General features: G+C 36.5%; 1 long non-coding RNA gene across 1 annotated transcript; it reads left to right on the top strand.

Annotated features, from left to right (window-relative positions):
• Positions 1–33: 33 nt before the first annotated feature.
• On the top strand, positions 34–1,771 carry LOC115927260. The gene is made up of 3 exons (XR_004065530.1): positions 34–143; positions 933–1,087; positions 1,582–1,771. It is a non-coding gene; the product is annotated as an uncharacterized LOC115927260 (long non-coding RNA).
• The last annotated feature ends 7,927 nt before the right edge of the window (positions 1,772–9,698 follow it).

The raw sequence follows: 9,698 nt of genomic DNA, 5'->3' as shown, positions 1-9,698 counted from the left end.
GTGTGCGTGTACCCAGCCAGGCCATGCCATATGACACACACACACAAGACAGCAAGACAGCCATTCCTATCCTCAACAGCTACCAGAGCAGAGAGACAAAATCTTTTTATTACTTTGTTTTCCCCTGCTATTCTTCAATATGGGTAAGTCTTAGATTTACCTAATTTATTTGCAATATGTGCAGTAACTGTTTTCTGTTTTGAAACGTAGTAATTAATGTATGATCGTGTCTACTAGGAGTGCTTTCAACGCCTGCCGCAAAGACGAGAAATGTATTGTATTGTCCCATCCATGTATTTTTATGTTAGATCTTGATGCAAGTTTGTGCATTCACCTACACATGGCTTTAAAGGCATCGTTTAACAATGTTAAATCTATGATGCATGGCCCTACGTATTATCAGTGTCAGTGATATGGTGTAATATTGAAGCCCTAACAAAATTGCGCTTCAAAATGATCATGAACTTGATGAAGTGCCTAAAAAAAGTAAAAAATCTTTGACTTTTGAGTGACCGGTTTTACCATACTCATTTTCCCCAATAGACTGTAGTGTTATAAAACCATTGGGGAAAACGTTTTTGGAAATTTTGAATGCCAATCATAAATATCTTGATAATCAGACAAGCCGCCGTCCCCCCCCCCCCTTATCCCGAAAGAGTGCGTTAAGGCGGTACTCCGTTTCTGCAACGCACCCTAATTTTAAGACAAGCGGGGAAGGGGGCTTTATTCACTTTATGGTGTGTTCGCAGTTTCGCACAATATAAACAGAAGCCCTCATCTGGAAATAAACAGCTAGACCTGTAAATGGTAAACAAAATTCCTTCCCCGCAGGCTGTACAAAGAAGTTTGTAGTAGGCCTACATGTATGTGTGTTGCACATGCATCAACCGTTCAATTTGTTTTAACTTTATTTTTGTTCTTATTAATTGTAGGCATCTTTTGACATCTTTTGCCAAACAGTGGATTCAAAGCATATTGTGGACACAGTAGGCCTATATTGACGTGAGAACATGCAGAAAATGCTACTTTCTCTCAACCTCCTGGATCAGCATTCAGCAGCCTCGTGACACAGTTGAAGCCATTATCGGTAATTGTGTAGATGTACTTGTATTATTTCTGTGCATATATTTTTAATTTTTCCCTGATCATGACACTGATTCGAAATGCTTATTTTTCCTAAGTTTCAAATATATAAAATTCAATTAATTTTAGATCACTAAAACCTGCAGGTATATTGCAATAACCGACCATATTTTGTGAGTTTCAAACAGTGTTCTTTTCCCTCCTTAGCAATAGAGCTTTGATTCTACTCTCATCAGCAAACTAGAATTGTATTGATAATTATTTGCAAAAAAATCTTGATTCACGTTTGCATTGACAACAAATGTTTACAATGCAAAGGTATGTTTTTTATTATGTTTGTGAGCAATGAGAGATTATTTTATTTCTGATAAATCTTTGAAACTGCACTTTTCTGACAGAATTCATTATTTAATTCATTGTTTACATTCTAGTTTTAAAATGGATAAAAGTTTTTCTTAACTTGTTTTCCTTTCTCTTTGCTCTATATTCATGCATTAGAATTCTTTGCGTGTACCGGTATGTACCCTGGATCAAGCAGCACTTGCATTATACAGGACATTCCACCCAAAATCTAAACCATGAGTCCAAGCTGAAGAGGAATATTTCCAAAATGAGGTCTACACACACACAGAGGTTACTTTCCCCTTCATTATAGAGATATCGAGAGAGAGAGATGGGTGGGGGGGGGGGGGGGAGTGAGTTATAGCCACGAACCTGAATAGCTTAGATGTAGAACTGAGATGCCCATTAATGTCACTTGCCATTTTAATGAATTCCAGGGTTTACAAACATACATATTAACACTTTGGGTAAAAGATCTCTGTATTTGCATAAATTTGTTATTACTATTTATGAAGTAGACCTGTTTCATAATGCTTATGTAGTAGATCAGTCTCATACTCGACCCCACCCCCTTCATATCACAATGTCAATTCCTAAAACCTGTGGCAAATTATATAAGTTGGTAATAGAGAAAAATTGAATGAGGTAGATGCAATACAAATCGATTCCAATCTTAAGCACTTAAGACTTTATTCAGGTATGGCACGTGAACCGCCCAAAAAATTCCAAAAATGCTGCAGTTTTGTTTTATGTTTAAAGTAAACGGTAACAAAGGACCTACATGTTTTTGTATATTTTGGACTGCGCATATTCAGTGATCTCTGTATTATAATATATAGAAATGTAAAACATATAGAACTTTATGTCAACTCCAGCATCATATCTGAACGAGCCTTAAAAGACAATCCAACCCTTGTAATAAGTTCATTGAAATGGAAGCTGAAAAATAAGAGAAATAGAAAGGCGAAAGTTTGAAATAAATCGGGCCAATATAAAGGGAGTTGTGATAATATATAAATATGAGATCACTAAATCCATGCATATCTCAATGAAATGCTAGAGCGCCGTATGGCAGCCGTGCTAAAGCCAGGGTAATAATCGGGAGCGCCAGGAGGGTCAAATCTGACTGACATGAGCGCTACTCAAGAACCCACTATTATTATTATTATTACACCTGTAGTCATGGGACAACTCTCCCATTTGTTAATGAAATATAATAAATTCTCTTTTTATTTTAAGTGCCTTCTCCCTTTGAGAACTACTCAAAATATATTATGAATAGCACATTATTACAGGTCCTCTACATAGAAAAGCCACTCGTGAATCATACATTTTGAAGAAAATTTTTTTAAAATCATTTTGTGTGTTGAAATAAATGGGAAAGTAGTCCAGCAGCTCGTCATAGTGACATTACCGATTCAGCCAATTTGAAATGCCCTTAGGTTTAGTGATTACAGCTTTCAACAATCCATAACCACCTTATTTTCTGTCAGATTTAATTTGCAATTTTTTAAAAGTATAGTTGTCTGTTAAGGTTGGATTTCCCTTTAAAAAGTGTAAAGGGTAAGCCCTATGTAACATAATGTGATTAGGCCATTTTCGTTATAAATCAAATCAAAGTGCTGCGGAACAAATTATCTCTTTCACCTATTAAGAATAATTGTATTTCAATAGTCAGAATGCGATATGCAAACATTATGTGTTGTTAGGTAGGGCAAGACATAATGTTTGTCCTACCTATAGTACTAGCAACACGTAATGTATTCAATTTGTATTCTGACTATTTAAATACATTTATTCGTAACAGGTGAATTTAATAATTGGTAATGAGGCACTTAACAAGGACCTACCGTATTCATTAAATTTGATTACAATACGAAAATGACCTACGTACAGTACATGTATTCATATGGATAGGAAATCTTTGAACTGTTATATGTCGTTTTCTGAGGGTTCATAATTTTATAAATTCTAAAGGGTTCATAATTCTACAAATGGAGTAGGATTCCTAATTCTGAAAATGAACTAGGATTTGTAATTCCAAAAATGAAATATGGTTCATAATTCAGAAAATTAAATAGGGCTCAATATACTTCCAAAAGTTTATTATTCTGAAAATGCAAATAGAACCCTTTATCCTTTTTGGAATTACGAACCGTCAATATAATGAATCCTATTTCATATTCAAAATAATACCATTTCATTTGCCGAATTATGAACCCTATTTCAATATCGTTATTAACGCCCCTTTTTCAATTCCAGAATTATGCACCATTTATATTTTTCGTAATTATGAAATCTATTTCATTTTTAAATTCAAACCCTTCTTAAATATGGACCATATTTCATTTGTTTATCGATTTGTCATAATTTGTCATAATACACTGTACTATCAAGTTACATTTATTGATGAACAGCATATCACAGCACTTGTCAAAATAGTAAGACCGTAAATGAATTTGTTTTGCTTGTTAATGTAGTAGGCTTATATTATGTAGTACACAATATTACATTTCCAATTGCTGCAACTTCATATCAATCTTTTACATGTACTATGACAATCTACAGGTCAAAATCATGCTTTGCGTAATCATTTGTGAATTATTCTCTATTTAATATACATGAATGAAGTACTTAAATTTGTGCAAATGAACTTATTCTCCATGGTGGAAAATTACAAACGAAATTTCTCAGCAAAAACTATTTCTCATTGTTTCTACTCATGATGGCTACCGTAAGATAACTATTGCAAATTGCCAAACCTACTCTTTTAAACATCTACTCCAAATTTTCAAGATTGATTTCTCTTTGTTAAAACTGGCCATAATTTCTAGACAATAATAAGCCAATTTAACATTGTTTTTTTTTTAATATTTCTTCTTTGTTGTTGAAATGTGTAAAATAATCCTTTTTCATTTAAGCTGTTAACCTTGCTTTTAAACGTTCATGTCATTGTAATCACTATAATGATGTATGATATTCTGACAGATAATTAAAGGATACACTGTTAAGTGTTAAATATGATATAGATGAACCAACATGATTGTGATGTCTTTTGTTAACAGACGTTTGCGAGAGAAATGGCTGAACCTCGAGAAGATAGTTAATTGTGTTGGAAGCAAACTTCATGCCAGCTTCTGTCATTTTCGTGTCTACTTTGCAGACCAGCATGCCCTTTTAAAGTACAAAAAAACAAACAAGGGCTGGCAGATTTTGTGAGGAGTACTGTGTTGGAAGTGCATTGATGTAGTAGAATTTAAACTGATCAAAAAAATGTCAACCATGTAATGTAACCAATGCTGTGGTTCAATTGAGAATTCCTACTTGTGTTCTACTGGTCTTCTACTGGTTCCATTGGGGATTCATACTTGTTTTCTACTGGTCTCCTAATGGTTCCAGTTGGGATTCCTACTGGTCTCCTAATGGTTCCATAAGGGTTTTCCACTGGTCTTCTACTGGTATCCTAATGGTTTCTGTATGGATTCCTACTGGTCTTCTAATGGTTCCAGTTGGGATTCCTACTGGTCTCCTAACGGTTCCATTAGGGTTTTCTACTGGTCTTCTACTGGTATCCTAATGGTTTCTGTATGGATTCCTACTGGTCTCCTAATGGTTCCAGTTGGGATTCCTACTGGTCTCCTAATGGTTCCATTGGGGTTTTCTACTGGTTTTCTACTGGTATCCTAATGGTTTCTGTATGGATTCCTACTGGTCTTCTTATGGTTCCAGTTGGGATTCCTACTGGTCTCCTAATGGTTCCATTGGGGTTTTCTACTGGTTTTCTACTGGTATCCTAATGATTTCTGTATGGATTCCTGCTGGTCTCCTAATGGTTCCAGTTGGGATTCCTACTGGTCTCCTAATGGTTCCATTGGGGTTTTCTACTGGTTTTCTACTGGTATCCTAATGGTTTCTGTATGGATTCCTACTGGTCTCCTAATGGTTCCATGACTTCTTTTTTACTTGTCTAATGGTTCCAGCACTTCTTTTCTACTGGTCTTCTAATGGTTTTTATATCGATTTCTACTGGTCCCCTACTGGTTCCAGTGGGGATTTGTACTTGTTTCCTACTGGTCTCCTAATGGTTCCAGTTGGGATTCCTACTGGTCTCCTAATGGTGCCATTAGGTTTTGCTAATGGTCTTCTACTGGTCTTCTGCTGGTTCCAGTACGATTTTTTTTCTACTGGTTTCTAATGGAAAAAGCGCCACTTTCCATATTGAAACCAGTAGAGAATTGACCACTAGAAACCGTTAGAAATCTGTACTGGTTTTCTCTACTGGTTTCTATGGGATTTTCGACCTGGGTGAAATTAAGAGTGTACGTCCTCTTCCTTTCTTCTTTCTCTCTCTCTCCGGCGTTTTTTTTTTTTTTTTTTGTTTGGGGGGGGGGGGGCGACTGCCCCACCGCCCCCTGTCTACGCGCCTGTATCCTCTCTGTCTCTCATTATCTCTCTCTCCCACTCGCTACTTTTTTTTTTGCACTTTTGCACTTTTGCGCTTCGCGCTTAGCTCGTTGCTTTTTAACGCTGCAGCTTTACATTTGGCGCATTGCATTTCTATGATGCTGTTGATTGAATAAATTGAATAAATGCATCAATTCCTGATGGAGCCGTATGAGCGCGAATTCAATTTATTCTTTTCTCATTTACTTTGTTTTCTATTTATATATGTATGTATTATGAAAATGAGATAGCAAAATGTGTATACTGATGGTCATCTTGCGAGTAATAACCATTAACTACTCTCATCGGGCTCTCATCATTAATTTTTCTCTTCATTTTTTTGGGGGATGGTGAATTATTGGGGGGGGGGGTGTGATTGTACAGGCCATCCCCCCACCTGAAATAGTGGGGCGGGGGGATATATCCCCCACCCCCCCCCCCCAGGGATCGACACCCATGTATGTGGGTATCTTTTTATCATTTTCTAATGCTACCTTTCTTTATGTTACTCTGTGTTGTTATCAATTCATCAGTTTTGCTTTCTACCTTTCCTTATGTTATTCTGTTTCGTTACCCTTTTATCATTATTCTTCCTGTATTTCGTTAAGTTGTTCTGTATTGTTATCCTTTTATCGCTTTCGCTTTCCGTCTTTCGCTATGTTACTCTGTGTTGATATCTTTTTTACTTTCTGTCTTTCGTTCTGTTACTTTGTGTTGATATCCTCTCTGTTTTCCTTCCCTGATATATTATTTATATTTACCGTCATATCATTTTCCCTTTCTAACTTTAGTTATGTAACTCTGTGTTGATATACTTTTATCATTTTTCACATTGTGTCTTGCGCTAGTTTACTCTATGTTATTCGGGAGGTCCGTCCAATGGGGAAGCCATAGTGATTCTTTTGTTTTCTCCATGTGTATTCTTTTCAAATTGAAATTTTGTATTTCGGCTATCTTGTCATGGTCCACAAATGAATCCTGTAGTGACGTAAAGAAATAAAATGAACGTTGGGTCAATCCTCTTTTGTAGATTCATTCATGCACATGTAGCAAAATTTCAACCCGTCTTCATGGTGCACCATTATTCATGTACTTGGGCAGATCCATCAGAACTATATGAGCCCTCCACATTATTCTTTACCCAATACAGCGATCACTTGTGATAAGCCTAGAGAAGGTACTAATACACAAAAAATGCCTAGTGGACGAAGGAAGCATACAGAGGCTTTGTCATATCTTCCAACGCTCTCTTTCTCCATATCTCTCTTACCCTCTCCCTTTCTCTTTATCTCTCACACCCCTCCAATTTTATCATTATCTCTCCAGCCCCCTTCACTCTCTCTCTAACAAACACGCACACATGCACACACACACGCACACACACACACACACACGCACACGCGCACACGGACACACTCCCTACAAATTCACATACATATACATAACTATAGTCATGTCACGGATGGCACAGTGCATTTGATAATAGAATATGACCTCTCATCGAATTCTTCAAATAAAAAATTGCGCCTTCGTGCTGGGGAAGGGCTTTAGATTGCGCCCCTGTAAGCTCGCAGGGCATATTCTCTCTGCCTGAGAGTTAGCAGATCTTTGCCTACAAGCTTGCAGCACTGTTGTAAGAATGCGAGCGAGTTTCGCAAGTCGATTTTTGCACTCTCGCAAGGCCTATACACTGTAAAAAAATAATAGTCGAAACAACTCAATAAAATTGAGGAAAAGAATTGCCTTATTTTTATTAAGTAAATATTACCTACGGCATCTTAAGTAGAATTTACTTATTTTGCTGAATAAATTTTTACTCAGTTAAATCGAGTTGCATTAACGTAAATAATTTAAGTATTGTAATCATTTTAGATAATTAAAAAAAAGCTATGATAGGATTACATATTGCACGATTTGGTACCCATCTAATCTAACAAGTAACATCCACTAATCATTCACTACTTCTATTTAAGATTAATCACTAATCACTAACACTACTTCTATTTAAGATTAAGATTCGACACATATTGAAAGGCTCCAAATTTTATATATACTTGATCGTAGCATCTTAAAAGGAAAATTGGTTGACAATTTCCTGAAATATCAAGTTTTAATTTGTTTTGAACTGGGTAACAATTAAAAATTGTCTTGTCTTTGCTTAGCCATGTTAAATGAATTAGTAAATGTTTTAAAGTCCTTAAATTTTCATTCAACCACACAAAAGAATGGTTTTATTTAAAAAAGAGTTTAATTTGGTCTTAATGAATATTCACAAATTATGTAAATATTTCTATTACGCACTGCATCGGTCCTTACTTTAAAAAGATAAGAATAATCAACATTAATTGTTTGAGTAATACGTATAATTTCTGACTTTGAGTTAAAATTACTAAATTAATACAAGCTGAAATTACTTAAAGTTCTTATGTATTTGATTTTACTTAAATATTTCACGTATGTTCTACTAAATTGAAAGTTTGAGTTAGCAAGACTTAAATTTAGTGCGTAAGTGGCAAAACTAATGTTTTCAAGTAAATTCTACATGGAAAAAATACGTAAAAATTACCAATGAACAAATTATTTTGTACAGTGTAGGCGGGCCCCTGGGTGCTTATCTGACCGTAATTAAATGCCTAAAACCACTGAGCTTCCGGGGTCTCAGCCCCCTTGACCCCCCTCACACAATAAGTGACCTTTAAATGTCACGAATAAGGTATCTAAATATGCTTATCGGACCATAATTTAATGCCTACCCCTGAGCTTTAGTGGGCTCCTTCCCTTGACCCCCGCCATGCAGTGCAAATTCCATGGACCCCGCTCCAAATCGCTACGCTATACCTTTATCATTAATAGGGACTTTTAGATTGAGTGGACGAGAACACGACGAACGCCGACTGATCATGCGTGTCAACGTACTCAACTGCTCATGTTGACTACAATTAGAAATCTTTTAGATTGCACTCGACGACAGTGGCGTACGCAGGATTTTTTCAAGGGGGGGGGGGGGGTTTCAAATCGGGCCCAAAATTTCGCAACGACTCAGCCAGCCGCTGAATAAGCGGGGGAGGGGGGGTAAGCGTACATTTTTTTTTTTTTTAGAGTCCCAAAAAAATCGCAACGTCTCAGCCAGCCGCTGAATAAGCGGGGGGGGGGGGGGGGGGGGGGGGGGGGGGGGGGGGGGGGGGTAAGAGGACATTTTTTTTTTTTTTTTTGGTCTAGAATTTTGAAAATTTGACATTTTGTACAGTTGGGGGGGGGGTAAGGTCACCTTTTTAAGGTCAACCATCGGCAATTTTTTTTTTTTTTTTTTTTAAATTTATTTAAAAAAAAAAAAAAAAAAAAAAATCTCAAAAGGGGGGGGGGGGGGTTTTCAAAAAGAACATACATAAGACATACACATAAAAAAAACTCAAGGGGGGGGGGGGGTTTAACCCCAAAACCACCCCCCTGCGTACGCGCCTGCTCGACGATATACATACATGCAGATGACAAAGAAAGAGGACAAAATATACAGTTCCTCATTCTACCCTCAACAAATAGGCCATTTTCGTAATGTAACCAAATTTAATGCATAAGTGTTTGTGAAGTGCCTCGATACAAATTATTTCATTCACCTGTTAGGAATAATAGTATTTCAATAGTCAGAATGCAACTGCATATAGTGTTGCTAGGTAGGCCAAGCCATCATGTTTGTCCAACCTGGCAACAACTTATGTATGCAGTTCGGATTCTATCTATTGAAATACTATTATTCTTATCAGGTGAATGAAATAATTTGTATTGAGGCACTACACAAAGACTTATGCATTAAATTTGGTTACATTGCGAAA

Source organism: Strongylocentrotus purpuratus, unplaced genomic scaffold (genome assembly GCF_000002235.5).
Source record: "Strongylocentrotus purpuratus isolate Spur 01 unplaced genomic scaffold, Spur_5.0 spur5_scaffold_20, whole genome shotgun sequence".
NCBI classification, from domain to species: domain Eukaryota; kingdom Metazoa; phylum Echinodermata; class Echinoidea; order Camarodonta; family Strongylocentrotidae; genus Strongylocentrotus; species Strongylocentrotus purpuratus.
Note: the sequence above shows the minus strand (reverse complement) of the source record. Positions and strands in the feature narration are given on the sequence as shown.